This window comes from Lontra canadensis, unplaced genomic scaffold (assembly GCF_010015895.1).
Source record: "Lontra canadensis isolate GAN:19392208 unplaced genomic scaffold, GSC_riverotter_1.0 scaffold43, whole genome shotgun sequence".
Lineage (NCBI taxonomy): Eukaryota > Metazoa > Chordata > Mammalia > Carnivora > Mustelidae > Lontra > Lontra canadensis.
This window is the reverse complement of record NW_022631037.1, coordinates 12,560,524-12,579,319: the sequence shown is the minus strand read 5'-3', so window position 1 is coordinate 12,579,319 and position 18,796 is coordinate 12,560,524. Positions and strand designations below refer to the sequence as shown.

General features: G+C 45.1%; 1 long non-coding RNA gene across 1 annotated transcript in view; it reads right to left on the bottom strand.

The window, feature by feature from the left end:
* LOC116875756 overlaps positions 1-18,715 on the bottom strand; it is a 28,164-nt gene extending 9,449 nt beyond the window's left edge. Inside the window, exons 1-2 of the long non-coding RNA XR_004384274.1 lie at positions 18,116-18,715; positions 1,635-1,722 (exon numbers count right to left, since the gene is read on the bottom strand). This is a non-coding gene — a long non-coding RNA (uncharacterized LOC116875756). The remainder of the gene's footprint in view (positions 1-1,634; positions 1,723-18,115) is intronic.
* Positions 18,716-18,796: the final 81 nt, after the last annotated feature.

Sequence of the window (18,796 nt, the reverse complement as noted above, 5' to 3'; positions counted from 1 at the left end):
TCCAGCTCAGGTCATGATCTCAGGGTCCTGGGATCAAGCCCCACATCGGGCTCTCTGCTCAGCGGGACGCCTGCTTGTCCCTCTCTCTCTGCCTGCCTCTCTACCTACTTGTGATCTCTGTCTGTCAAATAAATAAATAAAATCTTTTTTAAAAAATGAAGGAAATTGTGACACAGGCAACAGCATACATGAACCTGGAGGACATTATGCTAAGTGACACTGGCCAATCACACAAAAGAAACATATACTGTATGATTCCATTCACATCAGGAATCTAGTGACAGAAAGCGGGCTGGTGCTTGCCAGGGGCTGGGGTGAGGAGAAAATGGGGAGTGGTTGTTCAGCAGATACAGAATTTCAGTTTTGCAAGATTAAAAAGTTCTGAAGAAAAAAAAAGGAGGAAAGTTCTGAAGAGCTGTTGCACGACAGTGCGAATATTTTTTAACACTACTGAGCTACATTCTTGAAAATGGATAAGATGATAATTTTTTTTAACCACGATTAAATTTTTAAAAATGCATCCCTAGAGGGGGCGCCTGGGAGGCTCATTTGGTCAAGCCTCTGACTCTCGATTTCAGCTCAGGTCATGATCTCAGGGTGGTGAGCTTGAGTCCCACACGGGGCCCTGTACTGGGGATGGAGCCTGCTTGGGATTCTCTCTCTCCTTCTCCCTCGGCCCCTCCCCCCACAAATAAATAAAATCTGGGGTGAAAAATGCATCACTGGGGGGATGAGCCAAATGGGTGAAGGGGAATGAGAGATACAGGCTTCCTGTTATAGAATAAGTCACCGCCGGGACTGAAAGGTACAGCACAGGGAACACAGTCAGTGGTATTGTAATAGCGTGGTGTTGGGGACAGATGATGGTGGCACTCGTGGTTGGCACAGACCCTAACGTACAGACTTATGGAATCACTATACTTGTTACACCGGAAACTACTGCAACATTGTGTGTCAGTTACAATTTTTTAAAAAAAATTACATAAAACAATAAAAAATAAAGATCAATCTATTAAAATTAATTAATACTTAAATTGCATCACTGGGTGTCAGGAGACATAGGTTCTACTAGAGGCTTCAACGCTGACTTCTATGACCTCAAGCAAAAGGCACTCACTAGAACTCAGACCCTTTTTTGCAAACGGGAGGGTAGAAGAGATGGTAATAAAAACACCAGCCTGGGGCGCCTGGATGGCTCAGTGGGTTAAAGCCTCTGCCTTCGGCTCGGGTCATGATTCCAGGGTCCTAGGATCGAGCCCCGCATCGGGCTCTCTGCTCACCGGGGAGCCTGCTTCCTCCTCTCTCTCTGCCTGCCTCTCTGCCTACCTGTGATCTCTGTCAAATAAATAAATAAAATCTTTAAAAAAAAAAAAAGAAAGAAAGAAAGCAAGAAAGCCAAAGTCTGTGTTAGGGGCCAGGACCTTACGGAGGAAAGAACAAGAGGTTGTCCTCAAATCCCTCACAGTCTAGTGGAAAAATAAAAAACAAAACTAGAAAAACATTTGCAATATAATTTGTTAAGGGTCACTCTAATGTATGCTGAAGGCAAATATATATGATTTACCTTCCCTATAATGGGATGAACGTTGGGTATAAACAGGGATGTGTTGTTTGGATAAATCAAAAGGTCTTACCTTAAGGCGTGTCTGGCTGGCTCATTGGATAGAGCTGGAGATGCTCGACTTTCCAAGTGTGAGGTCAAGCCTCATGCTGGGCATAGAGCTTACTCAAAAATAAAACAAAACAAAAAACAGTTCTTAAATGGGTTAGTAGCATATACATTTAAAGCTTCAGACAATCTTTTCCAAGTGTTTAGTTTTAAAAAAGAAAAAAAAAAGTGTATGTATACTTTTGTCCACAGCCTTTTCCTTAGACCCAATTTCCTGATAGCCATTTTGATTCAACAATTTAATTTGTGAATGTACTCATTTGCTAATTACCTGGGACAAAGAGAGTTCCTGCTGGCGGGCAGGCAGCCCCCACCCCTCCCTCGCTCAGGCTGGGGTTGGTGGAGATCAATATACTCTGTTTACATAATTATGCCGTCACAATTACTATTCACAGCCAAGCTCTCCAGTCTACTATGATTAAGCTTCGTTTCTTTTTCAGGCCCTTCCCCACTTTTTTTTTTTTAACTTTCTTGGAGTTAATTATTAATAAAAACAAATTCATTTTTATTTGCTCAGTGTTCCATGTCCTTGTAACGAATTCATCCTCCACCATCACTAAAGGTATAAATTTTTCTTCTATTATTTCATCTTATTTCTTGGAGACATCCTTTCCGGGCCCTTCTGTCTTCCTGTCCCAGTCTTAACTGATTACTCGCTAGGCCTGCTGCCAATCCATCTGTCACCCTGGAATGTCCCTCCAGCATCATCTTGGGGATTCTCTTCATGTCTCACCTATGTTGAATTGTCTGTTTCCAGGATCACATGTCTTCCTGTTTCTTGGGGTTTTTTTTTTCTCTCATTTTGGTGTACCACATCCTCCAAGAGGTTTCCTGAGAAAGAGTCCATGGGTAGGAAGTAAAGTTTTTAAGATTTCACATGTCTGAAAGTGTGCATACTTTCCTGAATTCAGAATGTGACTGATTTGTAAAACTACAGGTCGCAAATAATAAGCAAGTTTTCCTCCACTGGCATCCAGCATGGCTGAGGAGAAGGATGGCCCCATTCTGATGGCTGTTCCTTCGAACATGACGTGGTTTTTATCTCTGGGAGGTTTGGATAACCTTTCTGTGTTTACTCACTGATCTGAATTGTCATGATTTCTTTTCCTCCATTATGTTGGGCACTCAGTGGGCCCCTCATTCTGGAGATCTAGGCCATTCAGTTCTGCAATAATTTCTTGAATTATTTCTTCCATGCTTTCCCTCCATTGTTCTCCATAACTGTTCTGAGTTGCATATTAGTCCTCCTGGGCTACCTCTAGCTTTTAAAAAATTCTTTCATGCCCATTTTTCTTTTTACTTTCTTTCCTTAAGTAGGCTATGTGCCCAGCGTGGAGCCCAACATGCGGCTTGAACCCATGACCCTGAGATCAAGACCTGAGCTGAGATCAAGAGTGGGATGCTTAACCGACTGAGCCACCCGGCCACCGCTGATGCCTGTTTTCTGACTTTTTTTTTTTTTTAGGTTATTTCCTAAATTTTATCTTCCAACACTTTGATTGAAGTTACTGGTTTTCATATTTTTAGATCTGTTTTATTCCCTTATGTTCTTTTTAGATAACCTTCTGTTCTTGTTTCATGGATGCAACATCTCCTTATCTGAGAATATTTATCTTTTTTTTTTTTTAAGATTTTATTTATTTGGGGCACCTGGGTAGCTCAGTGGGTTGAGCCTCTGCCTTCAGCTCAGGTCATGATCTCAGGGTCCTGCATTGGGAGGGATGAAGGAGAAGACTCCCTGCTGCGACTTGATCCTAGGACCCAGAGATGATGACCTGAGCCGAAGGCAGACACTTAACCTACTGAGCCACCCAGGTGCCCTTTTTTAAGTTTAGATTTTGTTTTGTTCTGTTTTCTGTGCCATTACTGTATTCTCCCATTTCCCTTATCTTATTTCTTTGTTTGGTTTTTGTCTTTCATGTCAGAGTTTCTACAATTACCTAATGGTTCATGCCAGTCCATTCATGATTGAGACTGAGCTACTAAAATTGTCTGAAAGTTTGGTGTTCATGAAACAGGGCTTCTCGGTTGGTGAGCATTCCCATAGTGAGCTGATTTTCACAGGGGACTCTAAGCTCCTAGCATCTGTATCGGGTTGCATGGTGGCCCCCAAAAGACACATCTACATCCTAATCCCTACAACCTGAGAATATGACCTTGTTTGGAAAAACAATTTTTGCAAATATAAGTTAAGGATTTTGAGATAAGACTATCCTGGATTATCAGGGTGGGCCCTAAGTCCCATAAGAAACATCTATGAGAGACCCTGAGAGGAGAAAGGCACATGATGATGGATGCATTTACACACTAAGGAACATCTGGAGCCAGAGGCTGGAAGAGACAAGGACAGGAACAGGCCCTCAAGCCTCCAGAGGGAACACGGCTCTGCTTGCTACCTTGCTTTCAAACTTCTGGCCTCCAGAACTGGGAAAGGATAAGTTTCTTTCGTTTTGAGCCACCAAGTTCTTGGTAATTTTCTACAGAAGCCCTAGGAAACAAATACAGTATCCGTGGGTGTTTTCTCCCAGGCTTGTCAGTTTTCCCAAACAAAAATCCTCCAATCTACTTGTTGTGAGGTATTAGCTCAGTTGGGAGAATCTTAGGGCCAAGGGGACGAGGGGACCAGGAGGTCTCAACCGTTTGGTATTATGTTGTCTTTACCTAATTCCTTATGTTTCAGTACGATACAATACTTTGTCATCCACAGTTCAGAGTTTTTCTAGATTAACCTTTCAAGAAGGTGTATTAATCTTTTTCTTTTTTTTTTTTTACTTTATGTATTTCCTGATGCTTTGGCATCTTGGGACCTTGCTGATTCTGAAAAGACTGCCCCTTCCAGGCTAGCCAATTCTTCAAGATCGTAAACTTTTCTCCCTTCAGTGCCCCCTTTTATCCACAGACCCACCAAACCAAAGCCCTTCCCTCGACTACCTACTTCACTACTTCCCTCAAGGGTTGCTATTCCTCTGCCCTCATCACTCCAAGGCCAGTTAGCAGACAATCAGAGACAGTCCCTACACCCCAGGGTCCACTGAAATTGTTAAACTAGCCAACCCTAAACCTGTTGACCCTATCTCACCTGTTCCTGTGTTAACCACAATACAGCCTCTGGCTGAGACGTGTATCCGTACAATAGAATACAATGGAAAGGAACGAGCTATTGGTAACACACAGCAGCACTGATGAAGCTAGCGACAGGAGAGTCCGTGATGCATTTTATTTATATAGAGCTCTGAAAAAAAACACAAAAAACAAAAACACTACACAATAAAATGTCAGAAAGACTGTGGTTGCAGGATGAAAGGTTGACTGCCAAGGGCAGAAGGAGTGGCACTGGCAAACTGGTTCTCAAAAAGGAAAAAAGCAAACCCTGATTAATGGCACTTTACTGGTATCTTCAGTGGAAACACTTCCACCATTGCCAATTTTGAGCTACTTATGCCATGTCACTAAACCTGTGGTTTTGAGAAGAGATGTACGTAATTTGGCTCTCCCAAGCGGATACTCGGGTATTAGCCAGCTTTGACACACCATACAGTAAGGAACAAAGACGATGAAAATGTTCTGTATTTTGGGCACCTGGGTGGCTCAGTCAGTTGGGCATCTGCCTTCAGCTCAGGTCATGATCTCAGGGTCCTGGGATTGAGCCCCGTGTCAGGCTCCCCGCTAAGTGGGGAGCCTTCTTCTCCATCTTCTCCCCACTTGTGCTCTTCTTGCTATCTCTGTCTCTCTCTCAAATAAATAAATAAAATCTTTTTTTTAACCTTAAAAAAAATGTATTGGTGGGAGCATGGGTGTACACACTTGCTGAAACATATCAGAGTGTACCCTGAGAATGGGTGCAGTTTATTGCATGTAAATTACGCTTCAAGAAATTGATTATAACTTTTCAAATAAAATATTAATAACAACCAAAATGCCCACAAAAAGAGACTGGTTAGGATGCCGCCACTCAAACAACTTAGAAGATCTTAGCAACATGGCAAAATGCTTTGCTGTATCATGTTTTGTAAAAAGGCAGAACAGGAAATGTTATTTTTATCATGTGTTTGCCTATGCAAATTCTGTAGGCAGATGGATAATGTCCGGCCTTTTTTTTTTTTTTTTTTTTTTTTTTTTTTAATTAGTTGATTTTTGTGTGTGTGCATTTAAAAGCAGTAGAGAGAAAAATGGTTGAGAACCCAGAATCCCCACCGGACTGCCTGGGTTAGGATTCAAATTCCGGGTGTCATTTCCTTGGGTGACCTCTTGGAGACTTAGTTTCTTTCTTTTTTTAAAGATTTTATTTATTTATTTGGAAGAGAGAGAGAGAGAGAGAGAAAGAGAGAGAGAGAACGCACGCATGCGCACACGAGTGGGGGAGGGGGAGGGGCAGAAGGAAAGAGAATCCTAAGCAGGCTCCATGCTCAGTGTGGAGCCTGATGCGGGGCTCAATCTCAGGACCCTGAGACCACGACCTGAGCGGAAATCAAGAATCCAGCACTTAACTGACTGAGCCCCGCCGGACAGCGCTTGGAGCCTTAGTTTCTTGACTGTAGAAAGGGTGTAATAATGGTACTTATCTCCTAGGGTTGTCATGAGGATTAAATGAGTTAATATAGGTGAAGAGCTTAGAACAAGGAAAATAGAAAGGGCTTTATAAATATTAGCTGTTATTTTCATGAGGCAATGATCCTGTCTGGACAATAAAAATGCTATGTGCTGTGCATTTTAGGGAGTACAGGAATTTATAAGACATGGACTGTGACCTCAGGGAGCTACAGCAGTGTTTCCGAACAACGGGGTTGGAGGGGGCAATTTTTGCCATCAGAGGACATCAAGCAAGGTCTGGAGATACCTGTGATTGCCATGACTCAAGAAGGGAGTGGTCCTAGCATCTCGTGGGTGGAAGCCAGGGATGCTACTAAGAAATCCTGCAACGCACAGAACAGCTCTCCCCTACCCAGCAAATAAGTGTTTGCCCCAATGTAACAACAGGGCCAAGTGTGAGAAACCTTGGGTTATGCTATAACAGGGGAAAAAGATAGATGTGTGCAAACAAAACATGCATACAAATGTGGGATGATAGAAAAAATATATATATTGGTCTCTGCCCCTAGATCTTGGCCCAGAGCTCCTAAAACCATTGCGAATTCCTAAGTGATAGGAGCACTCGGAGCATCTTTTGTTCTAATGAGGTACTTCTGGGCTCATGGATTGAAACCATGTCAGAAAGACCAAGCCATCATAAGAAGCTTAGAGTTTTCAGCCCTGCCACCCCCCCCCCACCGCCGCCCCGCTTCAGAGGGGGAGGGGCTGGAAAGGGAGCTAATGATTGATCATGCCTACATGAGGATCCCTCTACAGAAGTCCCAAGAGTAGGGGGCTTGGGGAGCTTCCAGGTGGGTAAACAATCCATGAACCACGGGGACAGAAGCTCCTGCACTCGGGACCCTCCCTGTGTACTTCTTCACTGGGCTGTCCGTCTGTATCCTTTGCCATATCCTTTGATACTGGCTAATGTATGCCTTTCCCTGAATTCTGTGAGCTGCTCTGGCAAAGCGATTGAACCCTAGGAGGGGGTTCGGGGGACCTCTGATTTGTAGGTCTTGGAGACCCACCACTTGCAGCTGGCTTCTGAAGTGGAGTGGGGACAGTCTCGTGGGACTGAACCCTTATCCTGTGCGATCTGCCGCTGTCTGCAAGTAGACAGGGTCAGAATTGAGTCAAATTGTAGAAGCCAGCTGGTGTCAGAGTATTGCTGGGGGTGGGGGCGGGGGGTAAGACCCATGTGATGGGGGTATGACCCATAGCTGGAGTCAGAAGTCTGTGTGTGGGGGCACCTGGGTGGCTCAGTGGGTTGAGCCTCTGCCTTCAGCTCAGGTCATGATCTCGGGGTCCTGGGATCAAGCTCCACATCGGGCTCTCTGCTTGGCAGGGAGCCTGCTTCCTCCTCTCTCTCTCTCTCGACCTGCCTCTCTGCCTACTTGTGATCTCTGTCTGTCAAATAAATAAAAATAAAATAAAAAAAAGTCTGTGTGTGGCAGTCGTGTGAGAATAAAGACACACAGAAGAGAAGAGCTGGGTTTTCCCCCCAGCAACAAAGCAGATCATCCAGATTGAGGATGTACTCAAATAAAGAAAAGAAGAACAGAAAGATGAGAAGAGTCTAGGCCCAGAATATGGGATTCCCCGTAACACCTGGCCAGGAAGAGAAGCCTCGGTGAGCTCTGGGGTTGGTGGGCATACTTCGGTGATCTTCAATTTTTCACTTATTCTTTTGGCCTTTTAACGGCTTAAGTCAGAGTTAGAAGGCCTCATTGAATTTCGCATTACACTCTCTGTGTCAAAACCCATTCAGAGCCAGTTCAAATACATTTATTTTATTTTTTAAAGATTTTATTTATTTATTTGACAGAGATCACAAGTACGCAGAGAAACAGGCAGAGAGAGAGTAGGAAGCAGGCTCCCTGCTGAGCAGAGAACCCGATGCAGGCCTCGATCCCAGGACTCCGGGATCATGACCTGGGCTGAAGGCAGAGGCTTAACCCACTGAGCCACCCAGGCACCCCTTCAAATACATTTATTTCATACTATTTTTTAATGCAACCCGAAAAAAGAGTTGAACCAATTTAAAAATCTTTGAAGTCCATTTTTAGGCGGTGACAAAAAATGTTACATAGTAATGTTTTGGTTCTCAACTGAGACGGAAAAATATGGCAGTGTTTTCATGGTGGGTATAATCTGGGATTATAGGTGATTTTTGCTTCTTACCTCTCGATGCATTTCAAAAAATCCCCATTGAGGACCATGTATTACTTTGGTAATCAAAAAGAACAAAGCAAGGGAACAAAGGAAGACTGAAGAAATGGAAGGAGAAAGTGGCTGAGGGTGTCTGGTGTGCCCACAAACAGGGGAGGGGGCAGGGAGAAGGCTGATTAAATAATGTGCTCCACTTGCCACACTTCCCTCAGGGGCCCTCCTGACTCAAGGTTCATGAAGCTTTTATCTCCACATTCACGCCTTTCTCCTTCTTCCTTCCTTGTCCCCAGTACTGAGTCCGTTTCTGCCTGGGGGAGGGTGAGGGGCACACCTGGGTGGCTCGGTTGGTTAAGCATCTGACTCTTGATTTCAGCTCAGGTTATGATCTCAGGGTCCTGGGATTGAGACCCAAGCTGGGCTCGCTGCTCAGTGCAGAGTCTGCTTGAGATAGTCTCTCTCCCTCTGCCCTCCCCCCAGTTGCTCTCTCTCTAAAAAATAATAAATACATCTTTTAAAAAAGTATCACCTATTTTCAGAAACTGTTTATAGCAGCTTGATTGGGGCAGATGCTGCAGGGGCCTTGCCCGTTGGCTTACACTTACTTCTTCCAACTTTCTCCCTACCCCTGGGGCATCTGGGTGGCTCGGTCAGTTAAGCCAGAACTCTTGATTTCAGCTCTGGTCATGTGAGATGAACGTGATAACCCCTACGCTACGGAAACGGGCCTCAGCTCTGGTCATGATCTCAGGGTTGGGAGATGGAGCGGCGCTGGGTTCCATACTGGTCTCTGTGCTGGGCATGGAGCCTGCTTAGGATTCTCTCTCTCTCCCTCTGCCCTAACCCCCTTCCCCACCCTGCTTACGTGCATGCATGCTCTCCCTTAATCAAAACAAAACAAAAACACTTTCTCCCTATCCCTTTTCCTTGATTTTAAAAAATGAATTTTATTTAAAGATTTTATTTATTTACTTGAGAGAGAGAGAGAAAGCATGAGAGGGGAGAGGGTTAGAGGGAGAAGCAGACTCCCCACTGAGCAGGGAGGCCAATGTGGGACTCAATCCTGGGACTCCAGGATCATGACCTGAGCTGAAAGCAGTTGCTCAACCAACTGAGCCACCCAGGCACCCCTAAAAACAAATTTTAAAGATTTTTTTTTCTCATTAAAAAACATTACATCTGTTCACTGAAGAAAAACTGGAATAAACCGAGAAGAATCTGAAAAGAATATAAAAGTCATCTCGAGTACTACCATCCAGAGACGTCTGTTATTAACATTGGGTCTATACATTCGCAGTCTTTCCTATTCAGGCAATATACAGAGAGAACATAGCCTTCTCTTCTTTGAACAAAACAGGACATCTATACTCAATGTGCAAAACTTTTTTATTGACGTATATCATACCTATAGTCAAGTGCCTAAAATGCATGAATCTTTAGGGTACAGCTTGATGAATTTTTAATATAAATACCGGTGATATAACTTGCTGTCTATACTTGGCAATCTATTGGGAACATTTTCTACATGATTAGATGATCTTCTGGTTTGTTAATGGCTAACTACCATTATAACAGTCGCCATACCAACAGATCATGACTTGTGGAATCCATCTATTATTGGTGATGATTTAGCTTGTTTGTTATTCTTGCATTTGTTTCCTGTTGCTGCTCTAACAAATTATTCTAAGCAGGGCCTTAAAGCAACACAAATTATCCTCTTATGGTTCTAGAAGAAGCATATGTTTCTTCTAGATGCTGTAGGAGAGAAGCTGCTCCTTGCCTCTTGCAGCTTCTTGGGGCTGCCCACATTCTTTGGCTCTTGGCTCATCACACTGGCCTCTACTGTCTTCGCTTCACCTTCCCTGATTCATCCTCCTGCCTCCCTCTTCTAAAGACCGTTGTGATGACATTAGGTCCACCCAGATGATCCAGGAAGATCTCCCCCCTCTCAAAAATTTTTAATTTAATCACCTCTGCAGGGTCCCTTTTGGCACATCAAGTAACACATTCTCAGATTAGTATGTGGACATCCTTGGGGGAACGTTATTCAGACCGTTATAGCTATAAACAGTCCATTAACCCATTTCTTTTCCTACCTCTGGTCTTCCTTCTCTTCTCCCTCTTATTTTATTGCCTGCTAGTTTGGAAACCCACTTCCATTCCCCAAATCTTTTGCTTTTGTCTTTATACAACGTCCTTCAAGACATAATTTTACTCTTAGGATCTCAATGATTGTTTAGGATCTCAATGATCTGTTGACCTCTACTTCTTTGTTGTTGTTGTTGTTGATTTCCAACTTCTTACTCTGGAAGCACCAACCTTTCCCCAAAGTCCCAATCAAAAGTGTCTAGTCTCCCAAATGGTGTTAGGAAAATTGGATAGCCACATGCAGAAGAATGAAACTGGACCATTTCCTTACACCACCACAAAAATAGACTTAAAATGGATGAAAGACCTCAATGTGAGACAGGAATCCGTCAAAATCCTTGAGGAGAACATAGGCAGCAACCTCTTCTACCTCAGCCACAGCAACTTTCTTCCTAGAAACATCGCCAAAGGCAAGGGAAGCAAGGGCAAAAATGAACTATTGGGACTTCATCAAGATCAAAAGCTTTCGCACAGCAAAGGAAACAGTCAACAAAACCAAAAGACAACCGACAGAATGGGAGAAGATATTTGAAAATGGCATATCAGATAAAGGACTAGTATCCAACATCTATAAAGAACTTATCAAGCTCAACACCAAAAGAATAATCCAATCAAGAAATGGGCAGAAGACATGAACAGACATTTCTGCAAAGAAGACATCCAAATGGCCAAAAGACACATGAAAAAGTGCTCAACATCACTTGGCATCAGGGAAATACAATGAAAGCCACAGTGAGATACCACCTCACACCAGTCAGAATGGCTAAAATTAACAAGTCAGGAAATGACAGGTGTTGGCGAGGATGCAGAGAAAGGGGAACCCCCCTACACTCTTGGTGGGAATGCAAGCCGGTGCAGCCACTCTGGAAAACAGTACAGAGGTTCCTCAAAAAGTTGAAAATAGAGCTACCCTACAACCCAGCAATCACACTACTGGGTATTTACCCTAAATATACAAATGTAGTGATCCAAAGGGGCATATGCACCTGAATGTTTATAGCAGCAATGTCCACAATTAGCCAAAACTATGGAAAGAGCCTAGATGTCTACCAACAGATGAATGGATAAAGAAGATGTGATATATATATATGTATGTGTGTGTGTGTGTGTGTACACACACAAAGGAATACTATGCAGCCATCAAAAGAAATGAAATCTTGCCATTTTCAACGATGTGGATGGAACTAGAGGCTATTATGCTGAGCGAAGTAAGTCAATCAGAGAAAGACAATTATCATATGAACTCCCTGATGAGGAATTTGACTAACAAGACAGAAGATCACAGGGGAAGGGAAGGAAAATGAAACAAGACAAAACCAGACAGAGAGAGACAAACCATAAGAGACTCTTAATCTCAGGAAACAAACTGAGGGTTGCTGAAGGGGAGAGGGGGTGGGAGGGATGGGGTGGCTGGGTGGTGGACATTGGAGAGGATATGTGCTATGGTGAGCACTGTGAATTGTGTAAGACTAAGGAATCACAGACCTGTACCCCTGAAACAAATAATACATTACATGTTAATAAGAGTGTCTAGTCCCTTGGATGTCTTGTGACCTTAAAAAATTATCATTTTTAAAACTGGATTGGTGGGGCGCCCGGGTGGCTCAGTAGGTTAAAGCCTCTGCCTTTGGCTCAGGTTGTGATCCCAGGGTCCTGGGATCAAGCCCCATGTTGGGCTCTCTGCTGGGTAGGGAGCCTGCTTCCCTTTCTCTCTGCCTACTTGTGATCTCTGTCTGTCAAATAAATAAAATCTTTAAAAAATAAATAAATAAAACTGGATTGGTGACCCCTCCCTGCAACATCTACCCAACCTCACTGCACCAACTCAGCTTCCATACCTGACCTAGTTTTTAAAATGACCCACTCTCATTCAAGCTGGAGGCTGAGGCCTCACCTTCTAGCCTTCCTCTCCTCTGTATCTAATCAGCCACTAACTCCCATCAATTACTTTGTGATTCAGCATTCTTCTAATAGGGCCACCTAGTATGCTGACTGTTGCTAGACTGTGTCGTCAGAAGCCTTCCTCCTATCCAAACATAGTACTTGTAGGGGTGAATTATCTTCTCCAGGAAGCCCTCTGTGACTGCCCCTTCCTAGGATACCATCTTCTGCTCCACAGGAAGTAATCCATAATTAAGTATCCACTATGTGCTCAGCTTTTACAGGCACTGAAAAATTTAATCCATATACATATTCAATTTTTCATACATACATACATTGAAAATCCATATATATGGATTAAATTTTTCAATGTATGTATGTATGTATACACACGTATATATATATACATACATATATATACATATATGCTTCTCCCTCTCCTTCTGTGATCTCTCGCAAATAAATAAAAATCTTTATTTTTGATACTATGTTTTTTAGAAGATTTTATTTATTTATTTGACAAAGAGAGAGATCAAAAGCAGGCAGAGAGGCAGGCAGAGAGGGGAAAGCACGCTCCCTGCTGAGCAGAGAGCCTGACGCGGGGGTCGATCCCAGGACCCTGAGATCATGACCTGAGCTGAAGGCAGAGGCTTAACCTACTGAGCCACCCAGAAGCCCGAAAAATATCTTTTTTTTTTTTTTTTAAGATTTTATTTATTTGAGTGAGCAAGAGAGCATGAGGCATGGGGGAAGAGCAGAGGGAGAAGCAGACTCCCCGCTGAGCAGGAAGCCAGATATGGGGCTCCACCCCAGGACCCTGAGGTCATGACCTGAGCTGAAGGCAGACGCTTAACTGACTGAGCCACCCAGGCACCCCATCAAATAAATAAAAATGTTTTTAAAAAATGTTGTGGGGGGGCGCCTGGGTGGCTCAGTGGGTTAAAGCTTCTGCCTTCGGCTCGGGTCATGATCTCAGGGTCCTGGGATCGAGCCCCCCATCGGGTTCTCTGCTCAGCAGAGAGCCTGCTTCCTCCTCTCTCTCTCTGCTTGCTTGTGCTCTCTCTCTGTCAAATAAATGAATAAATAAAATCTTTAAAAAAAAATGTTGTGGGTTGTTCACCCACAACATTATTTAAAAACATTTTTATTTATTTGATGGGGCGTCTGGGTGGCTCAGTGGGTTAAAGCCTCTGCCTTCAGCTCAGGTCATGATCTCAGAGTCCTGGGATCGAGCCCCACATCGGGCTCTGCTCAGCAGGGAGCCTGCTTCCTCCTCTCTCTCTGCCTGCCTCTCTGCCTACTTGTAAACTCTGTCTGTCAAATAAATAAATAAAATCTTAAAAAAAAAAATTTTTTTTTAAAATGTTGTGGGTTGTTCAAAGGCTAGCCTGAGGGGCACTGTGAGCTGTGCCATGACAAGAGTTCGAAGAACACCAATACCAGTAATGACAGCTGGCACCTACCAAACTCCCATTAAATGCCAGGCCCTCACTGTTCTAAAAGATGTTCATGTATTAACTTCCTAGGACTTCTCAGTAACCATTTGAAGCACAGTCAGAACACAATTTCCAGGGCCCCTTGTTCAAAAATTATTAAGAACTTCATACGGTGACAACAGAGCATTAAACCAAGGAAGGAGCCAGCCCTCCTAAGCACAGGGGTGACTGTACAGGTCTCGTACCCATAAGCCAACCCAGGTTAAGACTCTTATCACCACCTTGCATATGAGGAGACTGAGACACAGAGGCCTCAAATAAACCTTCCCAAGATAACATAATTAGTAAACAGAGTCAACCTTGGCTGGAGAAGGCTTCCTGGCAATTTTTAATCTTTTCCACTCCTCCAAGGTTCAGCTCAAAGCCTCCCTTGCCTACTAAGTGTTCTCATAGCTAACCCAGGAACCACCTGTCTCTTCCTCCTCTGAGAATTTAGCTCCATGACAGCATTTGGTTCAAACCCTTCTGACGGCCATTATCATAGTCCCGTGTTATACCTGAGATGCCCGGGAAGAGGAGAGTCCCAAAACGAAGGTAGTCAAGTGAACAAATTAACAAGAGAACCATATTGAAGACAGAGAGGGACAAAGAGGGGATTCCAGTTGGGGGACAGGCCTAGCACAGTGATGAACTACTTCTGGGAGATAGAGCCACAGGGCCGGCTTGACTGGACCAAAGGTACCCGTGGGTACCAATATGGACAACACTGGAAGAGAGAGTGAGGTAAATTACAAAGCACCTTTAACACAACTAGACAGTCACTCCTCATAGGCCACAAGGACACGTTACGTGCTTAGTTACTGCTTCATTCATTTTACAAATATCCGAGCACCTGCTATGGTGTGAGGCACAATTTTAAGGAACAAATAAGATGAACAAGGTCTTGCTCCTGTGGACCACCATTCTAGTGGGGGTGGGGACAGACAGCACCGACAGATCACTGCCGGTACTGAGGAGTTCTGATCATCAGCAAATAGGGCACAACCAGCACCTGTGGAACCTGCCTTAGGTGGGCTGATCAGAGAATGGTTCTCTGAAGAAGTGACATCAGAACTAAGAGAGGAATGGGAAGGAACAAATGGCGAAGAGTGACCCGGGCGGAAGGGACAGCCAATACCAAGGTCCTGAGACTCAAATCGAGGTGGCTAGAGCCCAGTGAGCACAGGGAAGGACTGCAGGGGGGCAAGGAGGATTATTTTATGATGACAGCATTTCTGCCCCAAGGACTGAGGAGGAAAGAGTAGGAAGTCTCAGCTGCTTTTCTGCAAATGATCTCTTCCTTTTTCCCCCCAAGATTTTGTTTTTATTTTAGTGAGAGTGTGTGCACATGTGCACAAGCGGGAGGGAGGGGTGGTGCAAAGGGAGAGGGAGAATCCTCAAGCCAACTCCCTGCTGAGCGCAGAGCCCAACATGGGGCCCAATCTCAGCACCCCGAGATCACGACCTGAGCTGAAATCAAGTTGGACACTTAACTGAGCCATGCAGGAGCCCCTCAAATGATCCCTTTTCTGAATTACTTGGAAGGAGTGTGGTGTGGAGAGTCAGGAAAAAGGCAACGAAGTTTGTCCCATTACTAAGCAGGGGGGCACTCGGATCTCCAGACATGATAATTCACCTCCCTTCCTCCTCAGCCCCAAGGAAGCCAAGGTCTTACCCATCTTGGGTCCGTTGGCTTTGCTCAGGAGGAAAGGGCATCAGGTCACACGCTGACTGCTTCTCCCTTGGCAGTGGATCTTCTCACTCATGTGCCCTGTGGGATGGGTGACTGGGTGGGGAGACGCCAGCAGGTGCCGTCCCTTCATAAACACACTTGCTTCAAAGACGCCGGTGAGCGTCTCCCAGCGCGGGACGCTTGCAGTGAGCGCCCCACAGACAGGCTCCCATTTGTGCTCAGATCACCCAGTGCTGGGACAGAGATTCTCCCATTTTACAGATCCAAAAGGTTAAGTAACTTGTTCCAGATCATACAGCAGGAAGGGGCAGAGTAAGAACGAAACCCAGTTTTTCTCTTTAATTTCAGAATTTATCCACTGGACTTGAGTATTCTTGACATTCAAAAAGTTAGAGAGAATAACATCTTCAAACACATGGACATCATCCACAGCTCAAGAAATACAACTTGAAGCCCATGTGCCTGTGCATTCTACCAAACCATGTGGCCTCCAATTCCTCCTACCTGGGAAACACTGCAAGGGCATCACATCACCCTCCATTGCATAGTGCAGGCCAGAAATCTAGTAGGCATGAGTGCCACCTCCTTTTTGTTCCCATTAATTACCAGGTTCAATTAATTTTGATACCTATTCTTATTTCCACTATTACTTCTACCTCTCTCCTCTCTCCATGTATCCTCTCTTACGTAGAATATTGCAACGGCCTCCTAACTGGTTTCCCTGCATCTCCTTTGCCCTGTTTCCAGTCTAATCTCCACATTATCACCACCAATCTTAAGACCTTTGAGTCGCTGCCTTTGCTCTTAGAATATAGACAAAATCACATGCATGGTACACAAAGTCTCATATGCTCTTTCTCCTACTCAACATTCCAACTTTACCTCAATCCCTTCTTCTCTGGGCTTTGGGGCTACTAGCCCTCTTGCTGTTCCTTATAATCCCCATGCTCCCTCCCATCACAGGACCTTTACACATGCTGTTCCTCCCTTCTCCACCTGAATAACTCTTCCTTTTCTCAGGTAAATTTTCCCTGAGCCCCCGACTGGGTCAGGCTTTGGCATCTGTCACTTTTACATTTACTTGTGAGATTAATCAATTAAAATCTTTCTTTCCTAATAGGCCAAAGACCAAGAACCACTCACTTAGTACAAAATACATGCTTAATAGATAACAGCCAATATATATATGGCATATATAACATGTCAGGCAGTGTTCCTAGCACTTCCCATGTATTAACTCATTTTAAGATTTCCCAAAAGCCTTAGATGAAGTAGGTACAATTTCTAGCCCCATTTTCCATGTAAGCAAAGGAAGTCATACAAGCTAAGAAGTGGCACGACTGGGATATGAAAGCAGGCAGTCTGTTTCGGAGTCTGTGTGTCATCACTGAATGCAGGCTAGTGTTGAGTGCTTCTGAAAGGGACTAGATAGCACCATCATTAACCTTAGCTCAACTGAAATTAAAAAAAAATCATTTCACTTGGGTTTTGGCAAGGATCTTATGTTTGACTGGAACGTTGCTGCACAACATATTCTCTTCCCAGCATTTTATTCCAGGTCCTTAAAAAATCCATTTGCCCTCCCTGGTACTATCATGTGGAGCAAACCGCTGGGGGGCGGGAGGAAGCTGGGTTGGAGTGAGGCAGCATTGTGGATCATTTGTAGCATGGGGAGTCCACATAAGGGCAACTCAAAAGATTTCCATGGATGTCGTCTTACTTAATCTTCACCGATTCCAGATAACTTACACACATAAGGCTGCTCTCCCTGAGCTCATAGGTGAGGCAAAAGGTTGGGGTCAGGCGGGCTGCTAAGCCATAGGACACCAAGCAGTCACAGGATGGGTGAGAATGGTCCCCACACTTTAAGATGCAGAACTGCAAAGACTTCCTAACAAAGAAAGGATTGAGGGTAGCTAGCCAACCTTTCCTAATTCTTGGGTGGAACCTCTGAGCAAGGACAGAGTCTTTCTAGGTCTTCCCAGTAGGGCTAGAGTAATTACTTTGCAAACTCAAGAGATACGGTAAAGAGCTCTCTCAACTAGTTACATCCCATTAACTCTAACTCAATATGGTGAAAACATAGTAATTCAGGAAATTCTTCGTCAGAAACCCATGTATCAATCTCAAAGGTCAATGTATGCACACTTTCTTTATCTGCATTTTGCTACAGAAAGGCTTTCATTAATTTCTTGCAGGATTTGAACTAAAAAAGGCTAAGAGCTAACAATCCTTTATGCCTGCAAACACATTCTCTCCGATTCAAGAGTGTGCCTTTATAGAGGCACCTTCGCAGGCTGAAAACATTTCTATTCCTTCAAACAGCTGGTAGCTAAGGATGGGGGCATCCAGGATGCCCATCCCACCTTAGTTAGGCCTCAAAACTGCATTAGCATTCACCTCCTCGAGGGGGAGGGAAGCTGCGTGTAAGACCAAGGGCAGTCAGGGGAGCTTAAGGCCAGTCCTGAGCAGGCCACTAACCGACTGTGTAATCTTGGACAAGTCGCATACCCTCTCTGGGCTTCAGTTTCCACACCTGCAAACTGGAAGTTGCACCGCATGGTCTTCAAGGTCCTTCCCAGCTGAGAGCCTGGTACGAAGTAGGCCTGGCCATGAGAGCAGCTTCCTGTGGGCGCGGTGCAAGGCTTTAACGGTCCCCCCTCCCCCGCTAGGGCCCGCGAAACCCTCCTCAACACGCCCCTTGAAGTGACGGCGCTTTCCCAACCGCAGCCCGAACACGGCTCCGCCCCTTCCCGGGGGCGTCCCATCGTGCCCCGCGCTAGGTTCCTGAAGCGGCAGGGCGCCTCCCGCCTTTCCGCGGCCGCGACCCCGAACTCCTCTCCCCAGTTCTCCCGGGCGCCCTATCCTATCAACGTCTGGTGTCCCAGCCAATCACGCGGGCCCTGAGTCTCGCCTTTGGTCCACCCTCCTCCCAGCGCTCAGCCGGTCTGCGCTCAAGGCCTTTACCAGGCCAATCCAATCAGCGGCCGGCTCTCGCCTGCCCCACCCCAATCTCCCTCCCCCCGACCAATCCGCGCGCCTCTTTCTGCTGCCCGCCCAGCCAACCCGGGCCTCGAAACCAGCGGGCGAATGGGCGCAGGGCGGCCCTTCAATGCTGACCGCCTGGCCAATTGAGGATTCCGCGTGGCCACGGCGGCAGCCAATCGACATGGAGCGCGGTGCCGCCGCGGA